Source organism: Haliotis rufescens, unplaced genomic scaffold (genome assembly GCF_023055435.1).
Source record: "Haliotis rufescens isolate VD_foot unplaced genomic scaffold, xgHalRufe1.0.p SCAF_7, whole genome shotgun sequence".
NCBI classification, from domain to species: Eukaryota; Metazoa; Mollusca; class Gastropoda; order Lepetellida; family Haliotidae; genus Haliotis; species Haliotis rufescens.
In genome coordinates, this window is record NW_025964361.1 from 20,926,137 (window position 1) to 20,945,755 (window position 19,619).

At 40.4% G+C, this 19,619-nt stretch overlaps 1 protein-coding gene across 3 annotated transcripts in view; it reads left to right on the forward strand.

Annotated features, from left to right (window-relative positions):
- Window positions 1-19,619, forward strand: part of LOC124139825 (protocadherin beta-6-like) — a 57,184-nt gene that overhangs the window by 10,238 nt on the left and 27,327 nt on the right. Inside the window, exon 2 of one of the 3 annotated variants that reach the window (XM_046507188.2) lies at window positions 12,885-12,935. The gene's annotated coding sequence lies outside the window, so the exon portion shown is untranslated. Of the gene's footprint in view, window positions 1-12,884; window positions 12,936-18,271; window positions 18,462-19,619 lie in introns of those variants that run through there. The other 2 variants (XM_046507191.2, XM_046507187.2) reach the window with 2 other exon arrangements.

Here is a 19,619-nt window from a genome sequence, read left to right on the forward strand (position 1 = left end):
CTAGCTGACCCCTCGCCACATGCAGTACTGTAATGTTGTATTACGCTAACTGTATGATATACTGACCATTTCTAGGACATCGGACACATCCCTATGTCCACCAGACCGTGCAACAACTGGACACAGTGCCCTAATGTCCGGCTGCTGGTCATATATCAGGCGGCCAGTGATGGACATTTGTTTGGCCGGAGACAGCACTCCGGCAGTGGCCACAGAAAACAAATGTCCGTGCAACATCTTGACTCGATTTGTGGGCTTACTGATGACCCTTGGTCAAGTTCATTGCTTTTAGTGGTCAGCAATAGAAAATCTCTCTTGTTTAATTTGGTCATTTGTAAGCACTGATGTAGTTTTCAGCTTATAATGCTGAAGCTTGGTGGTATTTATTCACTTGTTTCTGGTCATCAGTATAAACACACCTGGCTATTCTGTGGGGATCTGTCAGAGAGGTAGGTCGTATGTTAATACTCTATCTGAGCACAATAAACCTCAATCTCAGGTGATGCCAATCATAATGTTCAAACAAAATACAGATAAGACATCCATCAACTTATATTTTATTATTGTCGTTATATTATGGCGGATTTATTGTGCATGTCATTAATTTCAGATAAGTTAAATAAATATATCTGTACCATAAACCCGTCGTACTGACTCACCTTCATAAATAACTTCAGAGGTAGGGAATGTATTAGTAGCAGTCAACTAATAAAGAAAGAATATATCCATAAGTCTAGTAAAAGAAACGAATATCACACATGAACTTGGGGGACATTCTCAAGACATAACTTGAAATGTACCATATCATTACATCTGCTACAGAAAAGGGGCAGGGTGGCAATTTAATGTGTTTCATTTATAGCGTCTTTGTAGCAAATGTGATTTTAAATAAGTTTTGATCAGTTTTACAGGGTACATTTAGTTAGGTTTTTAGTATATATTTTCTGTGTCTATATTGGGAACGACACGTTCACTTGTTTACATCAGACATAGTTTTCTGAACAGAAACCTTACTGAGAACTTCGAATTACTGCCCGTCCAGGATAAATACTCTATGCAAATAACCGCTTCTGTTGTATAGATCTCGACATGGTTTCTATTTCACAAAAAAACCTAGGAAAACTATAAAGACAAACGTGGTTTTAACATCTGCACAATTAACTCTCGTTACTTCGGATAAACAGATTCTGATTTAAGCAACATCAATTATCAACAATAATTAACGTGTTCCCACTGTGTCGGTGCGGAATGTTAGTTGCCCGGATTAACAATGGTCTGGATTGACGAGGGTCTTGTTTCCCTTAGTGTTCCCCTCAAATATATGACGGACATTTCCCTTTACCCATTACCACAGTAGATGACATCCATTCCGTTTGTCCGACCCACCATGGCTCCAAATTACAGGGAGCACTCTCTACAAACACCAATCTCATATAAAGGACAATCCCCCCTTCACATCAAAGTTCTAAAAGGGGGGATTTACCATACCAGAGACTTGTTTCATAAATCAATTATTTTATTTGCTCCTAACATTCTCGAACTACTGAAGTAGATCTAATGCTGACCCCCTGTTCCATCACTGCCCAGGATGAGCAGTTGCTGACTATACTCCCAAGTTAACCTCGTGTAGGGTAGGAATATTTGGCTAATGACAAGCTTAACACTTCAGTGAGAGTGGAGTCCCACTACTGTCAGGGACAATATGATCCCGTCTTCAAATCTTTAGCATAAACATAACTGCTTTGAAATTGACCCTGGGAGACCTCGAGAAAATTAAAAAAGCATTTTAAAGCGCCATGGCTCTTTGCCTACCACAATGCAAACAAATCACGCCTTTCTCCTTGCGAGCGGAACAAAAGACATCTCGCGATGCTTTTTTCTCTGATCAGTCGTTTGTAGTAAGGTTTGATAGATTCCTGTTCCGAAAGATTGAGTCTGTTTGCATTTGATGTGACGCTCCATGAAATTTACGAGTGGTCGTGTCACCATCACTGTCTCTTCCTCACCTATCTGGCCGGTCCGTGTGGACCATCCACCGTCAACGCAAGTGTACTGCCGTAGTTGAATACTGCCGTAGTATAGCCCACCTCAAACATATGGCAGATAGCTGGGAGCAGGGTCGACGTGAACATGAAAAGAACGCTTCATCACTCAAATCGACTCAAAAATATGTTAATTGGAGTTACTCTTTTCAAGAATTTGAATTAAAGTTTGAAAAAGTCGTTGGATGATTCTATACTTGAAAGGGGTGTTTGGTATCATGTCATTGACTTTATATGTATCAATACACCCTTTTTGAATTTATCTGATCGACAATGTATGTGATCTGATATACACTAAGAATATTTACGTTGGCATTGTTATTATTCTAGAATGAAATATATGATTGAACGAAAGTGTCACCTGCAGGCTACAGCATACTCCAGTGAACAAAGGTATGACATATTTATCTTATAACTTGGATTATTACTACAAATGATATCGTGCTATATATGTGACGTGTGATCCAGTGACATCGTCGTGAGTTCATGAGGCTGGTTGAACCAGATTTGATTTCATAATAGTTTAAAGGGAAAACATAGTCAATATTATTCCCCCTTCCCCGTTTGTGCCTGTTAAGACATACATGTATTTGTAATGGTTAGAGGAACACGAGCCTGATAATATTCGATTAAGAAAGAACACAAACATGTGAGTGTGAGGTGTAGAGGCCATACAACGCAAGTACAATGTTGGTGATATTCGTGTCAAAATCACGTATTACCAATAACACATCACCCTTCCCAACATCTGTCCTCAAAGTACACCCGAAAACACGTATCTAAAGTGTCACATTGCATTAAAAAGCGAAATTGATCCATATTCAAACGACATAAACACGCCACCTATTGGAGTGCGACAGAGAGGCGACTGAATACCCTGTATTTACACGTGTGATGTGTTGAACTATGACAAGACATCAAACATCAACACAAACACCATTTGAAGTACAAGCGTTGTTTCTGATACAGTCTTAAAACTGCATAAAATATATTTATTTTTAAATAAAGTCAAATCAGGTGTCAAAGTAAGACGTTTTATACCTGATGTTTTTATAAAGGACTATTTCAAAATTTTAAATTAAATCAATCATCATAATTTAGTTTTTACATATTTGTTTATATTCGTATAATTACTCGGCATTTGCTTCAAACTGTGATATTACTATCATTCCGTATTTTTAAATTACAACATAATTTTTATTGCATCTGGAAAGACCAGGGACGTATGGCACAAATACCATTAAAAAAAACAAAAGAAGATATGTTTGTGTACTCTATACTGAAGGGTGTGACTTAATAGCGTTATTTAAAAATCTAAATGGCCATTAAATATATCTTGATAACATTAATCATGAGTCAACATATTACCTCAACCGTTCAATAATGAGGTCAGGACTTAAAAGCTGAATAGTTAATAGTCTTGAAAATTAGTCGCTTACAATTAATGGGAAATTAAGTTGACCAAAGTCAAGCCACAAGGTGTGAAAACAAATTACTGAGTTGAATTAATGTACATGGGTATATAAGTATAGCTTAATTCATAAAAAAAGTCATAGAATACGAGATTGAATTTCACGGTCATATTTTGTATTTTGCTGAAAACAGTATGGGTCAGTGATACTAAACAGAGGCCCTATATTGGGACTTAGCCGCTCAATAAAGGGAATTCCGGGGATATTACTTTAACATCATAACCATAAAACAGGTAATACAATCTTCACTGTTTGAAATCTGAAATAGACACGTCAAGCTGTGATATGTACAACAACATCCAGGTAGACGAGTGCTCAGCATATTTTGACTGTGAGGAATAAAAAGCTAGTTGATCCATATAGAATATGATCCATATACACCTAGTTACCGTCTTAGTGCTGTCGTCATGTGACTCAGCTTTCACTGCACATGCGTAGATGCCCGGGTGAGATAGACGAGGTTCGGGAGGGCGTTCCGGTACGGGACAAGCTAATGGCCAATATTACTTCTCGCTTCATGGTCTGTGTGGGCTTTCATACAACCGTGTCCAAGTCAGACACTGACAGTGGGGATTTCTGACAAAGGGTATATTTGTTGTGGTATTAAGACTTGTTAACGAAACCATCACCTGGAAGCAATTTCCGTGTTTTTGATAGACGTGTGATATGTGCAGTGCCCGTGTGTCGTGAAATCAGATCGTGCGTTTGACCGCATGGAAATCTCGTATGGACACTCGGCACGGTCTTTTAAACGCGATAGATCTGATTTCCTCGGCCAGCTAGTCGGACTTGATAGTCTGCTCGTATTTATGTCATGCCTTTTGTGAAATGGGCGCCTTGATGGACAGATATAGGTGTGCTCTTTGATTTCCTGAGCAGGGTCATTAAGCCAGAGAATAGATTCAAAATCGTCTTTCAGCACCTGCAATAGACACTGATTGAAAACCAGTGATAGATTGTTCTGGTAACGGACATAACAGGGCCCAGAACTAGTTTAGGGTAAACGTACAATCGCTGTCACATTCTCAATAACAAGCGTTACAACTTAAACCCAACTCAGAGACAAAATAGTACATATCGCCAAGTAGACTGACATCGAGTCTCTGAAATGAACATATCTTACAGAAAAAAAACAGTTGTTAAATTAGAATATAAAAATATAATAAAAAGGAGCCCAGAGACTCTCTTCATTTACAGATACTGCAGTAATCTAGACTTGCCAAACATTATAGACTTGCATGGGCTGTATTGGATATATTTGTATCAGGGTCTGCAAGACAGACTAATCGCCAAAGTGTAACCGAACTGTAAGTAGAGCGTACCTAAGTATACCTGAAAGGTAAGTAGAGTGTATCTGAAGTATAAACGATGTGTACCTGAAAGGTAAGTAGAGTGTATCTGAAGTATAAACAATGTGTACCTGAAAGGTAAGTAGAGTGTACCTAAAGTATAAACAATGTGTACCTGAAAGGTAAGTAGAGGGTACCTAAAGAATAAACAGTGTGTACCTGAAAGGTAAGTAGAGTGTATCTGAAGTATAAACGATGTGTACCTGAAAGGTAAGTAGAGTGTACCTAAAGTATAAACAGTGTGTACCTAAAAGGTAAGTAGAGTGTACCTAAAGTATAAACAATGTGTACCTGAAAGGTAAGTAGAGGGTACCTAAAGTATAAACAGTGTGTACCTAAAAGGTAAATAGAGTGTACCTAAAGTATAAACAATGTGTACATGAAGGGTAAGTAGAGTGTATCTAAAGTATAAACAGTGTGTACCTGAAAAGTAAGTAGAGTGTATCTAAAGTATAAACAATGTGTACCTGAAAAGTAAGTAGGGTGTATCTAAAGTATAAACAGTGTGTACCTGAAAGGTAAGTAGAGTGTGTCTGCAGTGTAAGCTAGGTGTATTTTGTCAGCTGTATAAATGACAGGTAAAGAAACAGCGGTAAGGACAACATACGTCAACACCAATCTGTATGTCCAGAATCCTCACCAAATACACGCGCTAGTTGCAGGGAGGGAGTCAGTTTGAACGCAGCTTTGAACTGTATTTCGGTGTCGGTGACCATAAACCCTTACCGGTGAAACCCAATAGCACTGTGGGTGCTAACAAATTTGGTAATCTGGACGAATCTAGGATTCGAACCCCCGACTAGCAGATCCTATTACGACTTAAGGCTCAACGATTTGAGACCACTAGGCCACCTGTTCACCCCCGCCACACCCCTCACCACCCCACCCATACGTTACGGATACAGATTCCTGTTAAATGATACCCGACAGCCAAGCAACGCCAAGCTAGTGTGCTGTCGGTGGCCACACATGTGTTTATGGCAGACACACACGTAGTTACAGACAACTTGCTGGTGGGTCACAAACAGTAATGGGTAATAACTAGCTATGCTTGACTTATCTCGGGGGGTGCTTTGACATCATCGCCACACCAGGCACACGGGCACACTTGGCACCCTGTTATAATGCAATGTAGAAGAGTTATACCCCGTTTATTCATGAGTGAGTTAAACGCCGCTTTGAACAGGATTTTAGTTCTTGAATTTATCTTCGTTCCCAATCATCAAAATGGGGCACAGGTGGCCCAATCGTCTGAGGCGCCGCACTTCGCTGTGCAGAGTTGCGTCCCTTGGGCACGCCAGAAACCTGGGATCGAGGGTTAGAATCGGTTCGCCTCAATTATATTTTCTTGGTTTCTCAGCACCATACCCGTGCGCGTGGGTTTCACCAAAGTGGTAAGAGACCTGCTTTCTTCCTACCACACCAAGCTATCACGACGGATTATAACCGGAATACTGCTAAAAGCGGCGTTACAAACAACTCACTTTCATCAATATGAGTTGAGATGATGCTAATGTATTTGTATTCGTTACATCTTTGTCTGTGGCCAGGAAATATGTATGTTGTTACTATTCCGTGTTTTCTGTTTAAATAAGCCTGCTGACAAATATTCGCATTCAACAATGAGTTATGAATGATGATGAATGTATACACCCCAAAGTGAGATTGTTTCTGAGAATCAGCAACATATTCACTATTTTTCATATAAAATGTTGTCAGGCTTTCCAAATATACAATCATGATTTTAATGAGGAAATATCCAAATCGGTCCGAAGATATCCTGCTTGACGTCTATTAATCAGTCAAAGCAGTTGAAATATATTGCAACATATCGTATTTCGTACATCTCGGATAATGTGTATGTTGTTATCAATTACTGATGTTTCTGCGGGAAAGTACTACAAGGTTAGACAAACAGGACCAGTTTTCCGTCCGTCCATATCTCACGTTCTGCCTGAATGGCAAGCTTAGCTAAGCCTGGCGTTGTTTGAACACATGGCACAGGTGATCGTCCGTCAATAACCTGTCTCCATCCATCATAATCTATAACAGAGACAGGGGTGTCAATATCGGGGAGAGCACTCAAGTCTTCCCCCGTAGTTGCACGTTGTACGCGTGTGTATGATAGTGTATGCCGATAGACCGAGGAACTGATATGTTTCTGGGCTGTTTTGTGAAATATATGTTCTTGCTTCGAAATACACCTTCACCTTTTATGTTTACTTACTGAATCAATAGAATGAATACATTGTTTTCTTTATTCTTTTGTTTAACAAATATGGCTTTGTATGATGGTAATTTGATTTGAACATGTGATTTACATGCACCGTTTTCTGTAAAAAGTGCATACATAAATGATCTGCATCTAAACTAAAATAAATATACATATAGCATATCAAATTTCAGCAAGTAAAGTTTTAAAATTATTCGAGTGCGTTAGTTCGTCAGTAAAACGGTCAGTGTTGACACTAGGGATCTCGATGTCCGCTACGATTGATTGTTTTTGGCTTTAAGTCTTAAATCAATGATGAACTTCCCCAAGAATTCCCCCAAGTTTGGGGGAACGGATTAACGCGGCAGGTAAAGGTCACCTGTATGTGTTGACTAAACTTGACATTAGGCGCAGAGCCCATCCCTGCAAACACTGGGGTAAGGCAGGAGGAGTCTCGGGGGACGGGAAACATCACCCGAGGGTCTGGCGTTGAGAACGGACCGGGGGATAAGTAAAAGAACACTAGTATATTACACATGGGGTAACTAAATAACTCAAGATCCAAAGAAAAGTTATCGTATGGAAACGTTATTCATCCATATCATAAATACAGTTCTTACTTTTACAATGGTCTGAGCTCTGGAACTAGTTTCATGAACAGTAGTCTTCACTCATGTTCGTGTTGCGACCACCCGACAGTGTTTTATACGTACTAGATATCAGACGTGTTGCGACAACCCGACAGTGTTTGATACGTACTAGATATCAGACGTGTTGCGACCACCCGACAGTGTTTTATACGTACTAGATATCAGACGTGTTGCGACCACCCGACAGTGTTTTATACGTACTAGATATCAGACGTGTTGCGACCACCCGACAGTGTTTTATACGTACTAGATATCAGACGTGTTGCGACCACCCGACAGTGTTTTATACGTACTAGATATCAGACGTGTTGGAGTACACCACTCGGTAGGTGGAAAGGGATGGCACTATCACGGTAAAGGTTGTTGTACGGGATGTCACTGTCACTGTGACGTCGCAGACAGCGCTGATCTGCCAGACTGCTGGTGTAGTGACTTGTCTCCTTCAACCGGGATGTTTTCATATGTTCGGGTTAACATCTAGATGTTAGTGGGCCATCTTCGGCCATAAAGCCCTCTAAATCGCGACAATATGTATGCTGTTTAAATTTTGTGATCGTATCTTGATCCTAAATCAAATATCATCGCAATAGATACGTGTGGTCTATAGCCTCATACTATATACAGTTCATCTCCGACACAAAGGTATCTCAGTACAGACACAGGCCTCTCCGTCGTGTGTAGTTCCGTCCCTGATTCCCCTGTTTCTAGCGCCTGGCAGAGGGGGAATGTTCCTCATCGGTGGGTCATTACCCGTGTATATTGCCACCCTAGATTACACCGCTACAGATAGTGCAGGATACACTGTGGGCATGGTCATGTCATCACGGTATGGCCAAACAAGGCACAGATACCGCCGTCATTTACAACGTTTTTATCAGGCAAGATGTATCACACATTTCACTAATTGTGTTTGCAAGAATGAAATATCACTTCCCCCTGTCGCCCTTTCCCATTATAGTGCGATGTACAAATTAGCTTGTCTCTATAATGTGGATCTTACCCTTATATATATCATACACAGTTGCGGGTGTATTTACAAACATGGGTAGCTCGGGTACCAGATGACGTCGGCCGTTCGGTAGTAAATTGTCACGCGTTGAGTTCATCAGATTCATGGCAAATAGAGTAATCTCCCCTTGGAGGGTGGAGCTAAAGAGAAAGCCGAGATAGATGCTTTCAGTACTTCGGGTTGAGCACCCTGGGTAGAATGAAGGTATTAACTCGGGTGGCCGGGACGTTCATTTAGGTTTATGGGAAACAATGGCGACACGGGCTTGGAGACAAGGTGTTATATTATAGAGGACCCCTAGAATTTACCCCATTATGAGATTCCACCCGGAATATAACGCGACTCGGGGCTGTTTTATGGGGTCATGTCTATTTCATGTTGAGATTCTGAATACATTGAAAGTTAAACACAGTCACGTGCCCCTACATTAATCGGCAATAAATACCGTGTGATGGGGGAATGTTACAACAGTCTCAAACAACAAACACTTTAAAGGGAAGAGCTTGGTACGTGGTTAGAACAGTTGTGTGATTTTCATTTGACATGCGCAGTAGGGCATTGTTTATTTCTCTAATGACCCATGTCACGATGTAGACAAGAATTTGTCAATTTCTAGTTACCAAACGCCCTGCAGTGTATGCGGTTATTGCAGTCCTTGTGGGTAGATAATGAAACGGCAATGAGGCCGTGTTAATATCAATCAATCAAAATGTCAAACACTGAAATCAAACACGAAGTTCTGAGGAGATGGGCTGGGATATTTCAATTTATGAAGTATTGAAGTTTTAATAGATTTCTAGTGTAATATTTTCAGCATTAATGGTATTTAGCGACACAATCTGTTTGAAATTTACATGGTATTGGGAATGTCAATGACTTGAGTGGCAGTTTGTGGTCTGGAGTGGGGTAAAGTCTGTGTGACTGAGTGTGGTTGAGACACTGGAAGGATTAGCCAGCGAACGCAAAATCAGGTAAGACGCTTTAGGGATTAGCTTCCAGGTTTGTCCGTATCAATATGTCGTCAGTTCAACTTGGAACAAGAAGCGATCAGCTGTTCTTGATTGACCAAATTATTGCATCACGTACCATTTAGTAAGCAAAAAGACATGAAAATATCACCAAACTATGTGCTTATGTGAAATAGCTGGAGAGTTATGTCCAGGACGTCACCAGGTGTCCCACAGCTTGTGTTGATATCGGAACAATTATTGTCACTGAAGGGCTCGCTTTAATATTGTGTAAAAAAGGAGGAAGAATTCTGGATATGCCCTTCATTCACAGGTAAAACAGATTTATGTTATAATTTCTTACTTCTTTTTAAAAACATCTTTATTTAGATGGGGGAAAATACAACTATAAGCTTGAGTAGCGAAACGTGTAAATATATTTTCCCTTCTCGAAATGTCTAACTTTCCAACTATGCATATATTATCCGTTAAATCTTCCATTGTTACTAATGGTAGCTATACGTATTCAACACAATGTGTTATTGCGCGACTACCTTCAAGTTGCACCTACTTACCTGTTGCCCACATATCTGTATGTTATGTTATCTGTCACAGACTCTATGAAGACTAGTTTACGGTTATCTTGAATATAACCAACATCATATTATAAAAGACAACAATTGTAAAATATTTTCCGAGAATGATTACAGCAGATATACGATGTTGTTTGTCGGTAGTATTGTCGCCTTGTCTTACACATTAACTTGACACGTGGCAATTTAGAAGTGAAAATACGTGAAGATATTGAATATTCCATCAATCTGCAGTTGAAAGTGTTTAATACCCACCATGGGTCGACAATGATAGTACCTACCTGACTGATTGCTCGGAATCTTGTGTGAAATATACATGCGTCTACCCGGAGGTCTGACGGTGTGTGACACATGAACCACAATGACGGGTCTGTGTCACTAGAACCTACACTGACGAGGAGCTCAAGTATAACACGACACTATACTTAGTATATCCGAACATTTAGCTTTCCCCTGGTAGTATAGGTGATGCAAACCTAGCGTATGGTATAGGCGGATCGGTGACAGACAAATAGTTTAGAGGAAAGATCTACCGTTGATGAAATTGACATGTGTAGATTGCAAAACCTGATGCACATCAGGGAAAAGTTTGTTTGCTTTGAAACCGACCATGTCAATTGCAGTGGTGATCGTGAAATGCATGCCTGTCCGTCAGCTGAGTGAGTGTAATTAACAAGGTCCATTGGCATTCCTTGTGTAATTAGATGCAGTGACGGGGCGCTAACTACCACTACGTAATTAGTGAGCGACTCACGATGTGTTCTGTAGATGAAATGTACAAACGAAATTGACATGCGGAGGCAGGTTGCTACCCACTGGAGACGTCGCATTCTTGGTATGTTCTACTTGCTGCAGTTTACAAGACTCGTTTATACAGAGCGAGGCATCGTCCGTAAAAGTTATCAAGCAGCGTTGGGGGTTAAGTAAACGTGCACGTTATAACATCCCAGTGTTATGTGTTCTGTATGTCCAGGGGGAAAAACCTGTATCGTATGTTCTTAACATCAAAGTGGATTTCAGTCTTTACATCGTCAGTACTGCTTATTTTGTATTTTGTTTTGGCCTTTTAGTGCAGCATGTGAAGGATATGACGCTGGGGACATCCAAAATCAACTTTACGATTTGTAGCCGTCGTCGGATTCGAACCACAGTGTTCTTAGAGAAGGGCGAACACTATAATTTAAGCAGTAGACCAGTAGATATACCCAACCGCATTGTTAGTCGAGGTAATCTAACATAAGTGACGCCAGGTCACCTGACAATATACACACGTTTCTGCATCATCACTTGCAAATATGGATAGTCAATGGCCTCAGTTACATTGCGATTTTGTGAAAGTACGAATCCCTGCGACTCCACTGCCCAGTTACCATGCTGGTAATTTATGCATCTTCCACTCTGACCTTGACAGGAGCACCATATGGTTGTGAATACATAGGCGAGAGAAGACACGATTATACCCGTGTTAATTATCTGCACTAGTTTCAGACCATACACCTGATATTTAATGTTGCTTGACAATCGGGGGTTTATAGATGCAATTACTGCCAACAATTGGTGTACTTTCTTCAGATTTCTCTATTGCGGATTAACAGCCTTTGATGTTGGCCACTACCCGTCTCTGCGGGTAACCGTAAGCGGGGAAGGATGTGCGTTTCACCAGCTGGGGATATTCAATAGCAGCAATTATTGAAATTAGTTTCTAAAACGTGCATGAAAATATTCTACCCGGGTGGTACTTTTCACAAACGAGTTTGTTTTCATATCTAATTTACTGTTCATATTTCTCACTCTATAAGTTCGCCTTTCCGATGACTGAAGCCCTATTTCTACCAAAGTCGATCTAATAAGCATTTCGGTGGTTGATTTCTGACAATGTGTCTATTTCACGCCAATCCGTGCCGCCGGGGAGACAGACTGTACATTTCATCTTGTTCATTTCCTCTTATCATAGCGTCATAGAGAATCTACAATGGGACGCGCGCCTGGTTTAACACGATGAGTACTGAAATAATTTTAGTAACAAATCTCAAAGTCGGTCTCTACGGATAGACACGAGTAGACACAGGCAGTCTGATCGGTACCCCCGAGTAAATCAGCTGGAATAACGCGGAAATCAGGTGGAAAGATAGAAATCTTTGCCGTCGTCATTCCAAATAATGATTTCAGGGTAGGGATCAATGGCATTACTTGCTTGGGGAAACGTTTTGTCCCGCCTTGTTCACTTTCACCTCAGCTCTGTCCCGGGAATGAAAGAAGTTCCATTTGAGGTGAAAAAATCTTGCCTTGCTGTTGTTTATTTCATCAGCTGGCTGATTGGCAGGTGGTCACTTTCAGGTGCTGTAGATGTCTAACTCGCGAGTAATTACTCCGGACAGGGTAGCTCAGGTGGAAGGGTTCTCTCTTTGTGTCAACCCCGTCCCGACTTTGTCCAGTCGGACAGTATAGGGCTACCCGGGAAACATGCCAATCAATGCGATACTGCATTATTTTACTGGCCAGTTAGAAACTGACCCATTAGAGTGTTACTCCCTAGCCTGTCATTGTACCAATATGCCGCCGTTACCAGTGCTCATTTACAGAGATTAAAATGTCCTGCACTTTTCTCAGATTTCGGATTGGAGAAGATTTGTTGCTTTGAAGATACTTTTGAGGAAATCGGTAAGTTTTATTTTAAAGAAATGAACCATATGTTTTACGAAATACGAACCATACTCAAAAAGGTTTAATAGTGAAAGAAAAGTAAGAACGGACGCGACGTTTAACTCTCTGTGGGTTATGTAGGATAACATGTGTTGGTGTTTTGTAACCAAACATAAGATTTCTTCCCAAAGTTCAATATAGGTTTCCAACTGGATAACTCATTATGTTTAATTAATAGCCAAAAAATATGTCTAGAATCGTCTAAGTGATGACATTCCTCCAGAGATTTCTGAAAAATAGACATACATCTATTATTTGCTCAGGACTTGGTACAGTGTGGGTGATGTTCATCGCATTACCGTCAATATCTCCTACACGTCAAAGGCGAACATGGGAGATATACTCTATCGTGCGTAGCCTTTGTGTGCAGGTTTGTATAACGCTCCCCGTGTGACGTGCGTCCGTGGTACATCCTCTAACTTAATGAGGTTACGTCGTTCTCAACTCTGATTTTTACACCACACCAGAGACAGAACAGAGTGCTCGACACACTTAGAAACACCAGATGTTGATTTAATTGGCTTCTTATAACACAAGTACTTGGATCGTGCATATGCTTGTTTCAAAGCTCGAATATTTTTTGAAAATGCTACGTTTGAACCCAAAGAATTCTATGTTCACTCCATTATCTATATCTAACGAATATTGATCTTTTATCTTGCTTCTTTATGCTAATTGAAAAACATTCCCTGGATCTTCCTCGTCGACGCTGGATTTCGGTAGAGATTATTTTACGGTATTTGTTGCTAACAACTGTTGGAATAACTTAGTGAACATCCTTTGATGAGGGACAATCTTGCGAGTTTCCAATTCTTTTTGGAGATAATTAGCATTAGAGTATTTAAGAAAAACTACCATTCTTGGATTTGGATTTAGAACAAGTTTAAAAACAACAGGTTTTAAATCCTCAGACATATCCGATTGAGCTGACGTTCTTCCCAACACCACCTCCGTGTGAGATAAGAGACGTGTTATATGGCGGGGTGATTTATATGCAAGTAGACAGTCGTGTCGCGTGAAACTTTACAATGCAAATCTATATCTACCCAGAGAATCCAGTTCTGAAATAGACAATAGTCAGTTTCGTCCGTCCGTTGTTTGCTGTGCAATAAAGGACAGCGGAACGTGTTTGGCTGTCAGTGCCAGTTTCACATAGGTCAGGCTCGGGGGTTTATTACATACAGTCTTTATTCTCGGGCCAGGTGGACACTTCGCCCAACTTTGTTGTTCATTTCAGGTGTGAGCTTGTCAACTTGCTACAGAGCGTTGTCTCTGTGATAAAGACCCGTGTGCTGGGGCGACTTTTGTGTGTGGAGTGGTATGGCTACGTTATGGGATTTTTATAAGGTTTTCATTTCATGCCACCATCGGGCCTTCTAATTACCCAAGGCAAAGCTGACCCTAGTTGGTCGGATGACCGACCCGGACCTCACAGTCCCCTTCTGACCTCTAGCTCTAATTGGATTAGTTTACAAATTTGCAACATGCTGGACTAAACTTTGTAGTCAGATGTGGCAATAAAATAGGTTTTATTTGTAAAAGAGTCTCATATTTCTCACGACAACACCCAGTCGAGGTACTGCCACGGAGGTTCACCGTAGCCAGATATGGATGTGAAAAAAAATGATTAAGATCCAAGAATCAAAAATTCACTATTACGAAAAAAAACTATACGATACAAAATAAGTACTAACTCTTGCCCCAGTTGTTGACGTGGGAAGTGGCCTACCACGGTGCCCGCCCTGGGAGTCATGTTTCTGACACTAGAGCCTGTTCATGTTTCAGTTGTCGATTTCATGTTAATGTCACTTGCTGATGCCTATTTAAGCCTGTATCACAGTCGGGTGTCGGTATTGTTTCAGCAAGGGGTTGTAACTGGCTACTTGTAGCTTCAACAGTATCGGGTTCTGGGGGGCATCAGCCAGAAGGGTGGATGTAGTCACTGCGTGTCGGGGTGTTCCTCTACTAGGTACTACAGCCAGAGGATTCGGCGTGATTGGCAGCTAATGGTGGAGATTTCTGTTGTCCATTTCAGTAGCATCCGCAACCGATTCTGAATTAACTGAGTATGTGTTGTTGGGTGGTCCTGTTTCAACCTGCCTGTTGTCACGCATACAGTAGCTGATCTGTCGACTTCATAACTACACATTTGTAGGCATGTTGAGAGTCGACTCCGGTCTGATCTGCCATAGCGAACACATGACCCACGTCCCCAACAGCAGAACGTAACAGAGGTGGAACACAGGTGTACACCTTCGCAGATATGATATAAAATTCAGAAATACCCGGATGAGAAGAGCTGAATTAGGAACAGCATGTTTGAGTTTATACCGTCTGTAACATGACCTTTTCTTTTGTGTTCTTAATGCGAATATTGCGATAACAGTGATGAACAGCTCGTATGGGACAATTGTCTGCGAGCATGTCGGGTAATTAATCATGTCTCATTTACCGCCAGGTGAACATAGGAAATATACATGACATGGATGATGACTTGACAGCAATACATGCTAGCTGTCACTCAAACACTGGCTAATAAATTCACCGAGTCTTATGATTGATGTAATGGTAGCATGTTTGAAGACCAACACCACGCATATCTGATCAACTTGCAATGCTTTGATTGGAATTGATTAAGAGATTTTCTTGGACAATGACATTGACAAAAAAACACACATTAACCATGGTTTTAGGAGATGAAAGGATTGAAGTTGTCGATTCTGCTCCTGATCATATGGACTTCATGTAGCCGATCGTTCGTGTTTTTCACGATTCTTTGATTGACAGTTGATACACCACAGACCTGTTACACATGACCTGATAATCTTTGACCATTTTGAAATATATTTCTGGGTCATTTGGCAGCAAACTAGGCACACAGACGAACGGAATTATCACCAAATTGTGATCAATTTCAACAGCAGAAGATCGTTAGGATGTGAGTTTCGTTATTGTAATTGACGCCAGTGTTATACAAGACGTGAAAGGGAAGTGCAGGGATTTTCTAACTTAACAAACACATCAAAGGTCGTTCATGGTTTGCTTGCTTCAGTCATACGCCGGGTGACTTCGGGACCCCATGGGAGCTGTGCTGTTATATACCGAATCACAGTTAACCGATTCATTATCCCGAATCAGAGTGTCACATGACTGATTTCCAATATCTTTATCATATATCGATTAGAGTCGTGGGGTGTCTGTGTCGTGGTATGAAACCTGTCTGAACTCTCAATTTGTACACTATAGACATATCGAGAACGTTTGTCTGACGGAGTATTCATAAACAAAACACATTCTCTATGCTTAGCGCCGTAAAGCGAGACCACATACCTGAAGGCAGATACCTTTGTGGAGAGACCCTTTCATCTTGGCCGACCTGACAGTCAACGAGCCAGTGACATGTGCTGCTTACACTAAAGTAGTATTAAACACTCTTGGTGTGTTTTTCGTAAATATTGTAAGAATATTATTTGTAGAAATGCACTTGACATTGGCCGTAGAGTGTTCAAGAGTTTATGACAGCTGATGGCTATGACTAACGGTAGGGTCCGCTTATGACCTGACGACCACCAGTGTGTAGGGTTGTGACGGGTGTTGGGGAGGACAAAATGGACAAAGTTATGTATTGCCGCCACTGAATACAGGGAGGGACCAGTTGTTTGATGCTAACTGGCGACTTGACAGCAAGTGACATGTGTTTTGTGCCAAATATTTTAATGAAAAATTCCAATTACATTATTGCGGTGGGGCAGTTTAGTGTGGGTCGTACCCTCGGGTCTCGGGTTCAGTTTCCAAACACACAGTAAATACAATACAATATGTGAAGGCCATTCTGCCTCTCTCTGTTACCTCACTCACTGTGTTGTAGAGCATATTTGACCATCCCAAACAGATAAAGATGACTCCATATACTTTTCTTGCTTCGCTTACTAAACCTGACATAACTGTTGTACAGGATATGTTTCAACCACAGTAAAGTGGGATTCCTGTGTGACGTGAAATATTGTGCTACATGTCAACGTGACGGTTATACAGATATGGACATCCCTGACACCAATTTAAATCTGGTATGCTGAGCTACCGGTCTGCTATAGTACCAGGAAAATGTACCTCTACCTTAACAGCAATATATCAAATAACAGTGACAAAAAATCACAAGGACTGCCACTTTAAATGGCTCCATTTCTTTCAAAGTAGCTCTGGGTAACCTTGGCCTATTTAATAATTGGCAATCCCAAAATACTCTTTCACCTACATGGTTTAAACATGTTGATCATTTACGAATGTCGGACCAGTCTATGAATGACAACGTGGTATTTTCCTCTGAAGGTTTCACTTATAAGTATATACAACTTCCAACTATAACTTATCAATTCAAACTGACCGCTGGGAAAATATTCCTCATAACCAAATATATTAGCAATTCGGTAACGAATTCCACTACATGTTTTAATGTAATAATTTTAAGAATGAAAGAAATGTGTATTTGAAAAGATATTTTGTTACCATTGCGGATATATACTACTCAAAAGAAGTTATGGATCACCCGATTCATTCATAATGGTAAAGTTAATCTGTCATGACATGAGAGATTAACTATAGTAATATGAAAGAATCAGGTGTCAACTATGCCAATCCAATGAAATATAGTAGGAATAACAAGATATATACACACACACATTCACAGGCTGGACTGTAACCGTTGACTGCCCGTGCCTCTCCACTCCTTATCTCTACATGTATTTCCATAATGTAAATATAAGATGTATATGTAAACTTATGTGTAATAAAAACGATTGATTTTGGCCACTTTGACACAGACGCGTTATATTCAATTCCAGACAAACATAACAGTGTAGGGCTTTTGTATCAATCAGTGTTTTACACTCGCACCGTGGTGAATAAGATGTCACACAATGAGTTGAAGTGGGATTAGCTAGGCAGTTATAGGAAAATAGAAACACACTTCCGTGACCGCACAGAGAGCTCCACCCCAAAACACTCCCTCACCTCATTTCCAGGCGACCCAACATTATATACGTACGGTGGATACGTCGTTTTTTATGGCTTGTCGATTTCATTCAAAGGAGTTTCTATTCAGTGTCCTATCCCGACTATATTGAACAAAATTATGCCATTCCATGAATATGACGAACACTATAGAATAGCACCATGTGTTGAGCTTTTGTCTATGTTATGGCCGGCATACCACGTTCTCGCTGTCTGACATAGTGTCGTTACTGGGATTTTATGCTTTGGCTTCATGTGGTCAGTAGAGCGTGAAAACTGTTCACGACCAGCAATCCGGCTTCTGAAGAGTCGTTTAGGCGTACCAAGTCAGGCCGTGGTGTTTTGCAGGCCTTCCTTGGCGTGGACTGACGTTTCACGGTTACTGATCGGATGTACGCAGTGAGCGTGTTTATACAGTGAAATATACATGTGTGTCATCGGCGTGACTGAAACGGACCTGCCTAGTACAACATGGTGAGTAGATACATACAGTCTATATTGTATATTTCCCTTGACATAACTGCCCGTGGAAATGGTGCTCTTTAAGTGTATACAAACTTAAAGGTACTCTATCATTGTTTACGATGTTATTCTGAATATCCTATCTTTTAGATACGTATGCATGAAACAGACACGCGATGTACAAGGTGGTGTGGATGTACGTGTAGTTCCTAAACATTGAACTGTGGATATATACACATTTATCCAACCAGTCACCTTACTTTTTGTCTGTGCAAGTGACAGTATTTTGTCAAAATTGCTATTATCGCGTCTGATTTATAACAGGTTGCAAATATCAACTGTGATTGACATATTGACTTGCAAAATGGTGTGAGCGTAATGTGGTGTATTGAATATGCCTGTATCGAGCGACGTCAATATGCGATCTCACCTACGCCATAAACATTTCATCGCGCAACGATACTAGAGAACTATAGAGCATGGCTTTGCTTTTGTAAGTTGTTTGTTTCAAAACGGTATACATCATTTCATGCAATTAAAACATCAACATTTTGACGGTAGTCCATGACAAGTCGATATTCCTCTTTAAAGTCTATACAGGGAAACTACAATGCGGAAGTGTTTTTTTTCTTTTGAATGCCCCAATACAATTACTTAATCATCCAAAACAGAAGTTGATAAACGTATTTATGATATTTCAGCCCCTGTATTGAGGGCGACTCGTAATAGTTAGGAAGGCCGTTGAGCGTGACAATTATTTTCCTCGCTTTGATTTATGGTGCATAATTGATTCGTTGCGCCAATACATCTTTATTTCAGGCTGCAATTCTCAAGTACAAAACTGTCATTAATATCTGTTATGGCTGAATTCTATTCAGGCTGAATATTGATTAAGTTATAAATAATAAAAAAGCTTTCATAATTACTTAGATTAAAACATGAGCATTCTTTCAATCTTGACTTTTTCTGCACTTGAAATGTTGTTTTTTTCCATACTGTTATCATCTATATTCAGATGCGGCAAGCGAATCGCCAGTGGATCATGACAGAGTTCAGACTAAATACACATTATATCCCAGACGTAGTATTAATGCTTGGCATAGAACAGGACAAAACGTATCAATTTCTTTTCCGATGAAATCGACATATTTTGCGATGCATATCAGAATC